The sequence below is a fragment of the Rhinoderma darwinii genome, unplaced genomic scaffold (assembly GCF_050947455.1).
Source record: "Rhinoderma darwinii isolate aRhiDar2 unplaced genomic scaffold, aRhiDar2.hap1 Scaffold_974, whole genome shotgun sequence".
Classification (NCBI taxonomy): Eukaryota; Metazoa; Chordata; class Amphibia; order Anura; family Rhinodermatidae; genus Rhinoderma; species Rhinoderma darwinii.
This window is the reverse complement of record NW_027464549.1, coordinates 95,802-105,809: the sequence shown is the minus strand read 5'-3', so window position 1 is coordinate 105,809 and position 10,008 is coordinate 95,802. Positions and strand designations below refer to the sequence as shown.

At 46.3% G+C, this 10,008-nt stretch overlaps 2 non-coding genes across 2 annotated transcripts; both read left to right on the top strand.

Annotated features, from left to right (window-relative positions):
- LOC142734364 (U2 spliceosomal RNA) lies at positions 1 to 192 on the top strand. The gene has a single exon (XR_012880339.1). It is a non-coding gene; the product is annotated as a U2 spliceosomal RNA (small nuclear RNA).
- Positions 193 to 6,980: 6,788 nt separating this feature from the next.
- LOC142734360 (U2 spliceosomal RNA) lies at positions 6,981 to 7,172 on the top strand. The gene has a single exon (XR_012880336.1). It is a non-coding gene; the product is annotated as a U2 spliceosomal RNA (small nuclear RNA).
- Positions 7,173 to 10,008: the final 2,836 nt, after the last annotated feature.

Below are 10,008 nucleotides of genomic sequence, written 5' to 3'. Positions count from 1 at the left end.
ATCATTGACACCCCCGCGAGGGGGTAGCCAACTGAAAAATCTGTTCTTATCAGTTTAATATCTGATACGTCCCCTATCTGGGGACCATATATTAAATGGATTTTTAGAACAGGGAGATGGAAATAGAACTTGCTCTGTCCACTCCACGCATTGACCTGGTATTGCAGTATTTCCAGGACCGGTGCACCCTTTCCTTATGTGTTGACTAAAATCAGATTCCAAAAGTGTTTTTTGTGTTTGCCATTGTTTCTGTCTTTCTGAAGGGATCTCCCCTTTTAATCCCATTATTTCAACACCTGTTGGACAATGCATGAGTGATAATGAGCTAATTGATTAAATGCAATTAATGAATACATTGCCACCTCTTGTTTTGTGTCGTCTGTGTGTCTGTGTTTCCGGCATTTCACATTGGAACAGCTCATTCACCTTCCTTGTCTTCTCTCCGCCCTCCCTTTTAGGTAAGTTAAAGAGCTGCACCTGAGCCAGCCACTGATTGATGCAGCACCACAGTCAAATAGTGGAGTGGAGTAGGGGAACAGCAAACAGCCATTAAAGCCGCCCGCCCGCCCGCCACAATGGACCTACCTGTGTACACTAGATGGATGTGATGGAATGTACTGTCGTCCCTACATTTCAAGAAGGAGTAAGAATTGCAGTTGCAACAAAGCCTTGCTGGCCTACAAAGAGAGCAGCAATTTGGATTTGTTACTATGTTACCTAGAAGAATAACAAACTGTGCAAGGATGGAGGTTGTAGGAGCAAGGAGAAGTTGTCTGTAAAGTTGGTGGATGCTTATTTTCCATTTTGCAGTCCCTTGTCTCCCTCTTGTGGCCTCCTGGAGGCAACTAGCTGTGCAAAAAAAGACAGCCTGGCGGCCGGCTGTTGCAGTGTTGCCCTCTCAGGCAACACTGAGTGACTGACTGAGCCGCACCGTCTTATATAAAGTTCAGACGGAACTTTGCATGTGTCACAGTGGAGCCCTGAGGAGCCAGAGCCAGCTTTCTGACATCATAATGGGGCCTCAGAGATAAAAGCCTGGGCCCAGGCAGTGTTGGTCAGTGCTGCTCAGCAGGCAGCACTGGACTGGACTGGATTACAGCTGATACAAGGTGTGAAGGAACAAGGGGTGGCTGTGGGCATGCACTTGCTGCCGCTGCCAGTGTTTATCTGCATGGCAGCAGGGCATTTGGGCGTTGCCAGGAAGGCGTTTTTATGTAGATTCCTCCTCTTTCAGCACTGCATTGTGGTGCAAGCAAAAGAAGCAAATCCTGTCTGGCTTCCTCTCCGGCCTTTATTCACCTCCCGTGTAGCTGTGAGTGTGTGAGCCTGCAGGGCCCCATGGAATTGCCTAGAAGTAGGCTGAATCGCTGCAAGGGCTGAACAGCAGTATCGGGCAGGCTCGGGCAACGCGCGGCCCGTTCGGGTTATCGCTTCTCGGCCTTTTGGCAAGATCAGGTGTAGTATTTCTGCATCTGGTTTTGTTGGGAGGTGTCCGGGGTACCCTGCTCCTTGGCCTTGGGGGATCGTCTCTTTTCACAGAGAGACTTCACCCCCTTGCTGCTATTTGGGGAGTGGGCTTAGCCCCCGGACAACGAGTTGCGATCGCGCCTTACCCAAGAGGTCAACCGGCCTTGAGGCGTTTTTCTAAGAGCGTTCCGAGGGCGTTTATCGGGCTTCGTAGGTGTCTGGGGTACCCTAATCCTTGGCCTTGGGGGAGGGTTCCACTTAATTGTGGAATCTGAGCCCTTGCTGCTATAAGGGACAGGCTTAGCCCCCAGGCACTGAAAATGCCATTTACATTTGGATTTGCATCCGGGGACACCCGGTTGCGCCAGTCCGTCCGCATCGAGGTGGAAGAAGGCCATCGCCAGCGGAAGAACCTTCGCTTCATTGTGGAGGTGATTCTGCTGGACTTCCTGGGGCTCAAGCGGGCGGACATCCTGTGTCTCAACGACCAGGAAAGCCGCGGTCGGTACACCGTATCCTTTACGGCCGCGGCATGTTGCGACAACATGCACAAAAGATTGTCTGATGCGGACCAGAGTGAGGAGCGGCTAAATGGACTGAACTTTTTATTCCTCTACGGGGAGGAAGAAGTCCCGCTCGTGATGTGCATGTTCAGTCCATTTGTCTCAGAGTGTGACATTGAAACCTTCCTCAGTCGTTACTGCAGGGAGGTCCGCTTCTCACATAAAATCTTGAACACCCAGAGCTTCTGGAATGGCAAAAGAAAATATTGGGTGAAGTTCCGCCAGGATCCCAATGGCATTGGAGGCTTACATCACCCACCCCAGAACTTTGCCATTGGGAAGAATCGAGGATTCCTATTTTACCCCCAGATGCCAATAGCCTGCCGGAACTGCTTGAGATATGGCCACACCAGAGAACATTGTGACCGGCCCCATGTGGTGCAGTGTAACAGGTGTGGCCAGGTTGGACACGTAGCGGCAAAATGCAGTTCCGAGGTGTTGTGCAATCTGTGCGGCATGACTGGGCATGCTTTTAAAGATTGCCCCCGCAGAGCGAAATCTGGGCCACCCAGACCAGGGCCAGAGCGGCAGTTTGCAACATGTGCAGACGCCGCTGGTAATGCCCCAAAACGAGCATTGACGACTGAGGGGTCCAGGCCAAAGTCCTTCACAGCTCCATCGGGGGGCCCACCGATGTCAGCCTCGAGGGACGGCCATAGGGATTCCACCGGGTCCAGGCAGAGCAGGAGGAATTCTGACTCTGCTGGACATAAGTTGACCGGCACCTCTGCAAACAGGTCCTCTGCTCCGCCTGCAGTGGACCCTGTTGAGGCAGTGGTTAGCGACAGGCGTCGTGGCTCCGTAGGTTCTGCAGTAGGACCTGACGCCTGTCCCAAGAGTGTGGGCATGGAGCGGAGACACTCTGTGTCAGACGAGGGCTCCATTAAGAAAACCCTAAAATATGCTGGATTGGAGCCTCGTTTTGACCATTACCGGTCAACGGGGGGGTCGGAGCAAAGTTCCTCCACTGCGGTTGTGGAGGGGCTTGCGATGAAGGCTCCCCGTAAGCAGGCAAAGGTTGCCAAGAGTGATGGGACCTCACAGGCCCCTGTGCAGCTGCCCAGTAAGGACATCAGCGATATCTTCAGCCAGGGGCCAGAGATGGGTGAGAGCGACTTCGAGGAGATGGATAGGAGCCATTCTGCAAAGAGACAGCGAGAGGAAGAGGAGTCCGGAGTTCGGAGGAAAGCTGCCTATCGGAGTTCGGATGAGAGCAGTGTGGGGGTTGGAGCCGCCCACGTATCTGGCTCTGACCCTACCAACATCCAAGATTTATTGACCCCTCAAAAAGGGGGTCCAGACTCGCAGCTGATTTCCGAGTACGACTCTTCTGGTTCGGACTCTGACCTCAACTAAGACTATGTTGGTTCCTATCAAAGTCGCCTCACTAAATGTGAGGTCCCTAAAGAGCCCTGTCCGCAGGACTGCTTTATTTTCTTTTTTAGAGACTGTGGACTTTGACCTTTGCCTGCTTCAAGAATGTGGAATCCCTAATGACTTGGAATATCAAGATTTAAAGATGGACTGGAAACTAGGCCCCTCAGTCTGGTCTGGTGGAAATGACTGTCGCTCTGCGGGGGTTGGATTGCTCTGCCGAGGTCGTTTTATCTCCATCCAAACAGTGACTGAAATCATGCCCGGCAGAGCTATTTTAATACATTTGCTTTTTAATGGAATTTTAATTCGTGTTTTAAACGTTTATGCCCCTCCTACCAAACAGGAGAGGGCAGAACTATTAGAGATTTTACCATTGTTTTGTGTTGGGTCTACCCCCCTGCTGGTGGGTGGTGATTTTAACTGTGTACGAGATGGAGAACACCGGCAGGGTGGGGATTTTAATCGAAAAATTGACCGTACTTCTTACCTGCTCAAGAATTTTATTGGTGATTTTAAATTGAAAGATTGCTGGAGGGAACTCTTGCCTGCGGACCCAGGCCCCACCTGGTCCAATGGAAGAGTGAGCTCCAGAATTGATTTTATTTTCACTTCTAATAGTTTTATTCCCAAAAAATGTTTGCTTTTAACAAATATTTTATCTGATCACAAGCTCCTTTCGGTGCACCTGGAGCTAGAGGGAGAGCAAAAAGCTTGTAGGGGTCCCTGGAGACTAAACACCACACTCCTGGAGGACCCCATCATTAAAGAGGAGTTTGTGCGGACCTACCAGTGTTGGCAGTCCCATAGAGCGCCCAGTCAGCCTATGCTACACTGGTGGGAGGGCATTAAACCCAAAATCAGAGCTTTTTTTATTCGAGCAGGTAAGAAGAAAGCCAAAGAGAAAAAACAATGGTTTTATGTTCTTAATAAACGTTTACATGTACTTTTTAAATTGAAGGAGATTGGTATGGATGTTGATGATGATATCTTAAATCTTAAAGCTGAAATAAAACATGCCATAGAAGAGAAAGGGAAACAAATAATTTTTAATTCACATGTAAAGCACCTCGAGGATGGCGAGAAGTGTTCCCGGTTCTTCTTCAAAAAGGTAATGGATAAACGAGATGTCATTTTAAACCTTGAAGGAGAAACCACTATGGTCGGCATTTTAAATTCTGCTTTTAATTTCTACCAATCTCTTTTTAACAAGAAAAATATTGATCCTTCCTTTTTAGAACATGTTCTTAATTCCCTTGATGCCAAGCTAGATATTTTAGACCAGGAAGTTTTATCCCGTAATATTACCTTGGAGGAACTTTTATTTGCTTTTAAAAGTTTTTCTAATGGGAAAGCTCCTGGGGAAGATGGTCTGCCCATCGAATTTTATCATGCTTTTTGGGAAATTTTAAAGAATGACATGTTTTTATTGTATAAGGAAGTTTTTATTACTGAAGAGCTGCCCCCTTCCTGGAGGAGGGGGATTGTGTCCTTAATTTTTAAAAAAGGTGAGAAGGACCAGTTAAAAAACTGGCGCCCTATTACTCTTTTAAACGTTGATTGTAAAATTTTAGCTAAACTAATAACAATCCGTTTTAAACCTTTTATTCATAAATTAATCCATCCAAACCAGGTATGTGGGGTGCCTGGGAGGTCAATTACTGAGTCCCTGAATATTTTACGTGACATCATTTGGTATTTTAAAGAAAGGGGTCAAAGCCTTGCTATTTTATCCTTAGATTTCGAGAAGGCCTTTGACCGGGTCTCCCATGAATATCTTTTTATGGTTCTTAAAAAGATGGCTGTTCCTGAAATTATTTTAACACGTATTAAGCTTTTATATCGATCCTGTTTTAGCCAAATTTCTATCAACGGATTTTTAACTAAAGGTGTTCCTCTTTTATCAGGGGTGAAACAGGGGTGCCCGTTGTCTCCGCTCCTTTTTATTTGTGTCATAGAACCTCTGTTCACCCTAATAAGAGATGATAAAGTCATCAGAGGCGTGCCCATACCTGGAGGAAGGGGGAACCAGGTAAAAATCCTAGGCTATATGGATGACGCCACCATCCTATGCCCAGACGCCGCTTCTATGAGAAAGGCATTGAGGAACACCGGCTTTTTTTGTGAAGCCTCTGGTTTTAAATTAAACGTTGATAAATGTGACTGTTTTTATACTGGTGTATGGGATTCCTCTGTGACACCAGGAGTTAACATGCAGCAGGATCAGATAAAAATTTTAGGAATTGTTTTTAATCAAGAAAACGATGGGAGACCCAATTGGGATTCAGTAATTGCCAAAATGGAAAAAAAGGTTTTAATGTGGAATTTGAGAAATCTCACCATGGAGGGAAAAGTTTTAATAATTAAATCTGTTTTATTACCCATAATGCTTTATGTAGCTATGGTTTTCCCTCCAACAATTTTATATATTAAAAAAGTGACCAGGATCTGTTTTATGTTTTTATGGGGTTCCAAAATGGAAAAACTAAAACGTGATTTTATGTACAGATGTAAGGACAATGGCGGGAGAGATGTTCCTAACCTTTTTAACTTCTTTTACATTAAATACTTTTGCTTCTGTTTTAAAATGTATAATTCTGATGGTATTTTTAGCTACTTTTTAAAGTACGCTACGGGCATGATTTTTAAACGATGGTTTCGTGTCCCTTTGAATTCTCCTGTGCTTCTGTGTCCCCCAAAACAATATGCGGTGCTCGAAAAAACTGTCAGGCTCCTAGGTCTCCAAGAATTGGAGCCTGACATATTGGGGGACCAGAAAAAAGTGTCACTCTCCTGTAGGCGGCAGGAGGATACACTGGCAGTTTCAAATTTCTCACAGGCAAGGTCCAAGGTGGTGTGGCGGAACGTTTTCGGGAAATTTATGGCAAATGTGCACAAGGACCTTGCCTGGGCAATCGTTCACCAGTGCCTCCCTACTCGTGAATTCCAGCATAGGCGAGGACTGGTGGCGAGAGCCAAGTGCCCGAGAAGCAGGTGTGGTGACGACGAGACGGTAATGCACCTGTTTTGGAACTGCCCATATGCACAGGAGGTTTGGAGGAAGGCAGGCCCATTGCTGAAATGGGCCTGCGGTCTTAAAGATCTTAAATTTGAATACGTGTTTTATGGTCTTTTTAACTGCCCAAGTTTTAAACAGCAAATGGTCTGTTGGATCATTTTAAACTGTTTTAAGAATGCCATCTGGAAGGTTAGGAACATTCTGCTTTTTAAACATGATTTTATTGACGTTAAAAATTGTGTGAAATATGCCCTAAGTGAAATGTATATTTATTATCTTAGGGACAAAAAGCAGCTAGGGGTAAAAGAAGCAACATCCATGTGGTGTTTGCAAATGTGGAATACTATAACATTGTAAATAAAAATGGTTTTATTCTTTTATGTCTTTTATGCCCTGTATAAATTTTATCCTGCTATTGTTCTGTACTTTTATTATAACATCTGTATTACTGGTCTTATTATTATTACTTTTGTATTCATTTAAATGTATGAATATTCATGTATTATGCCATTGATTTTATCTTGTGGTTTCAATTTTTAAAAAAAAGTCTGTAAAATATATTATTTTTGCCAATAAAAAACTTTGTTGAAACCTTATCTGTTCTTATCAGTTTAATATCTGATACGTCCCCTATCTGGGGACCATATATTAAATGGATTTTTAGAACACGGAGATGGAAATAGAGCTTGCTCTGTCCACTCCACGCATTGACCTGGTATTGCAGTATTTCCAGGACCGGTGCACCCTTTCCTTATGTGTTGACTAAAATCAGATTCCAAAAGTGTTTTTTGTGTTTGCCATTGTTTCTGTCTTTCTGAAGGGATCTCCCCTTTTAATCCCATTATTTCAACACCTGTTGGACAATGCATGAGTGATAATGAGCTAATTGATTAAATGCAATTAATGAATACATTGCCACCTCTTGTTTTGTGTCGTCTGTGTGTCTGTGTTTCCGGCATTTCACATTGGAACAGCTCATTCACCTTCCTTGTCTTCTCTCCGCCCTCCCTTTTAGGTAAGTTAAAGAGCTGCACCTGAGCCAGCCACTGATTGATGCAGCACCACAGTCAAATAGTGGAGTGGAGTAGGGGAACAGCAAACAGCCATTAAAGCCGCCCGCCCGCCCGCCCGCCCGCCACAATGGACCTACCTGTGTACACTAGATGGATGTGATGGAATGTACTGTCGTCCCTACATTTCAAGAAGGAGTAAGAATTGCAGTTGCAACAAAGCCTTGCTTGCCTACAAAGAGAGCAGCAATTTGGATTTGTTACTATGTTACCTAGAAGAATAACAAACTGTGCAAGGATGGAGGTTGTAGGAGCAAGGAGAAGTTGTCTGTAAAGTTGGTGGATGCTTATTTTCCATTTTGCAGTCCCTTGTCTCCCTCTTGTGGCCTCCTGGAGGCAACTAGCTGTGCAAAAAAAGACAGCCTGGCGGCCGGCTGTTGCAGTGTTGCCCTCTCAGGCAACACTGAGTGACTGACTGAGCCGCACCGTCTTATATAAAGTTCAGACGGAACTTTGCACATGTCATAGTGGAGCCCTGAGGAGCCAGAGCCAGCTTTCTGACATCATAATGGGGCCTCAGAGATAAAAGCCTGGGCCCAGGCAGTGTTGGTCAGTGCTGCTCAGCAGGCAGCACTGGACTGGACTGGATTACAGCTGATACAAGGTGTGAAGGAACAAGGGGTGGCTGTGGGCATGCACTTGCTGCCGCTGCCAGTGTTTATCTGCATGGCAGCAGGGCATTTGGGCGTTGCCAGGAAGGCGTTTTTATGTAGATTCCTCCTCTTTCAGCACTGCATTGTGGTGCAAGCAAAAGAAGCAAATCCTGTCTGGCTTCCTCTCCGGCCTTTATTCACCTCCCGTGTAGCTGTGAGTGTGTGAGCCTGCAGGGCCCCATGGAATTGCCTAGAAGTAGGCTGAATCGCTGCAAGGGCTGAACAGCAGTATCGGGCAGGCTCGGGCAACGTGCGGCCCGTTCGGGTTATCGCTTCTCGGCCTTTTGGCTAAGCTCAAGTGGCTAACCAGAGGCGTCCAGTGCTGAACTCTCGGCCCTGCAGCATCGCCCCTTGGGGCTTAAGCTGCTTGTTGCTATAGGGAGACAGCCAGTGGCAGGAAGGCGATCGACATGGGCGTTATTGTACGTCACGCTAAGGCCGGGGAAACCCGGGTCAAGTACGGCATTCGGATCGAAGTTGATGTTGGATCGGAGAAGACCCTGGACCTACGACACCTGGTGAACAACGTCTTGTTTGGAATTTTGAAAGTAGAGCGGAAGAAAATCCTTTGTCTTCAGGAGCATAAGGTTGGTCATTTTACCTTGATATTGACGGATTTACCTGCCTGCCATACTTTCCATTACAATTTGATGCAAAATGTGAACAATCCTGAGCTTGGAGGACTTACTTTTATCCTGCTGTATGATGAAGGAGAAGTCTTCCTGGTTGTTTTTCTCTACAATGCACATGTACCTTTGCAAGATATCACGGCATTCCTGTCTAGACATTGTGCATATGTTAAGTTTGAGAATAAAATCTTGAACACTGAAATGATCTGGAATGGGAAATACAAATTTCGGGTCCGGTTTCGGCAAGATATTGAGGAACCAGGAGGCTTCCATTTCCCTCCATCGAATTTCTCCATTGGAAGAGACAGGGGATATCTGTTTTTTCCCAGGTGTCCTCCCTTCTGCAGGAATTGTAAAGTTTTTGGCCACACAAGGGAAGGATGTCAAAATTCAGGGAAGTGTTCCAGATGTAACCAGGAGGGTCACAAAGCAAAAGAATGTGTCAACCGCATTGTTTGTAATCTCTGCGAGGTGGAAGGGCATACATTCAAAGACTGCCCTCTGCGGAAGAAGTCATATGCAGAGGCAGCCAGGAGCCAAGTGGCTGAGATGATAGCGAGAACTGGACGGTTGGGCGAGGAGGTACCCGCTGACTATCTGGCTTCTTTAAGCACATCTCCAGTAGAAGTACGTGTGGAGGAAGGGGCAGGCATGGAGGTAGCCCCGGTCGAGGAGGATCTTCCTCACCCATCCGATGCCCAGACTGGGCTACAGGGTGAGGGAGAAATTGAGGGCGATGTCCCCGTGACTCCTCCTGTTTCTTGGAGTCTGGATGAAGTGTTTCTGGAAGGAGTTGGAGGTCAAGGGGATTTTACCACTGTAGGCACCCGACCTGCAGACGAAATTCTGGATATGGGGGCTAAGAGAGCCAGGCTGGCCGCGTCACCCCCTGTAACCCCTGGAAGGGAGGCGGAATACCCCTCATCAGTGATTTCGTTTGATGAGCCTTTTCTAGAAGATCAAGGGACCAGTTTCTTCACATTAGGTTGCCAGCCTCCAGAAGGCAAAGGCTGAAGTGCAAATGGACAACCTGCGGTTATCTGGTTATGAAAATTAAAATATGGCATCCAAACCTACATTTGATGTCGTATCCTTAAATGTACGACTGATTCAATCTAAGCCCAGGAGGGCTGCAGTTCTGGATTTTTTAAAAAATTTAGGAGCTGATGTATATTGTTTGCAAGAATGCGGTATTAGGGAACCTGTGCCAGAACAGGAATGGCCATATGGCCA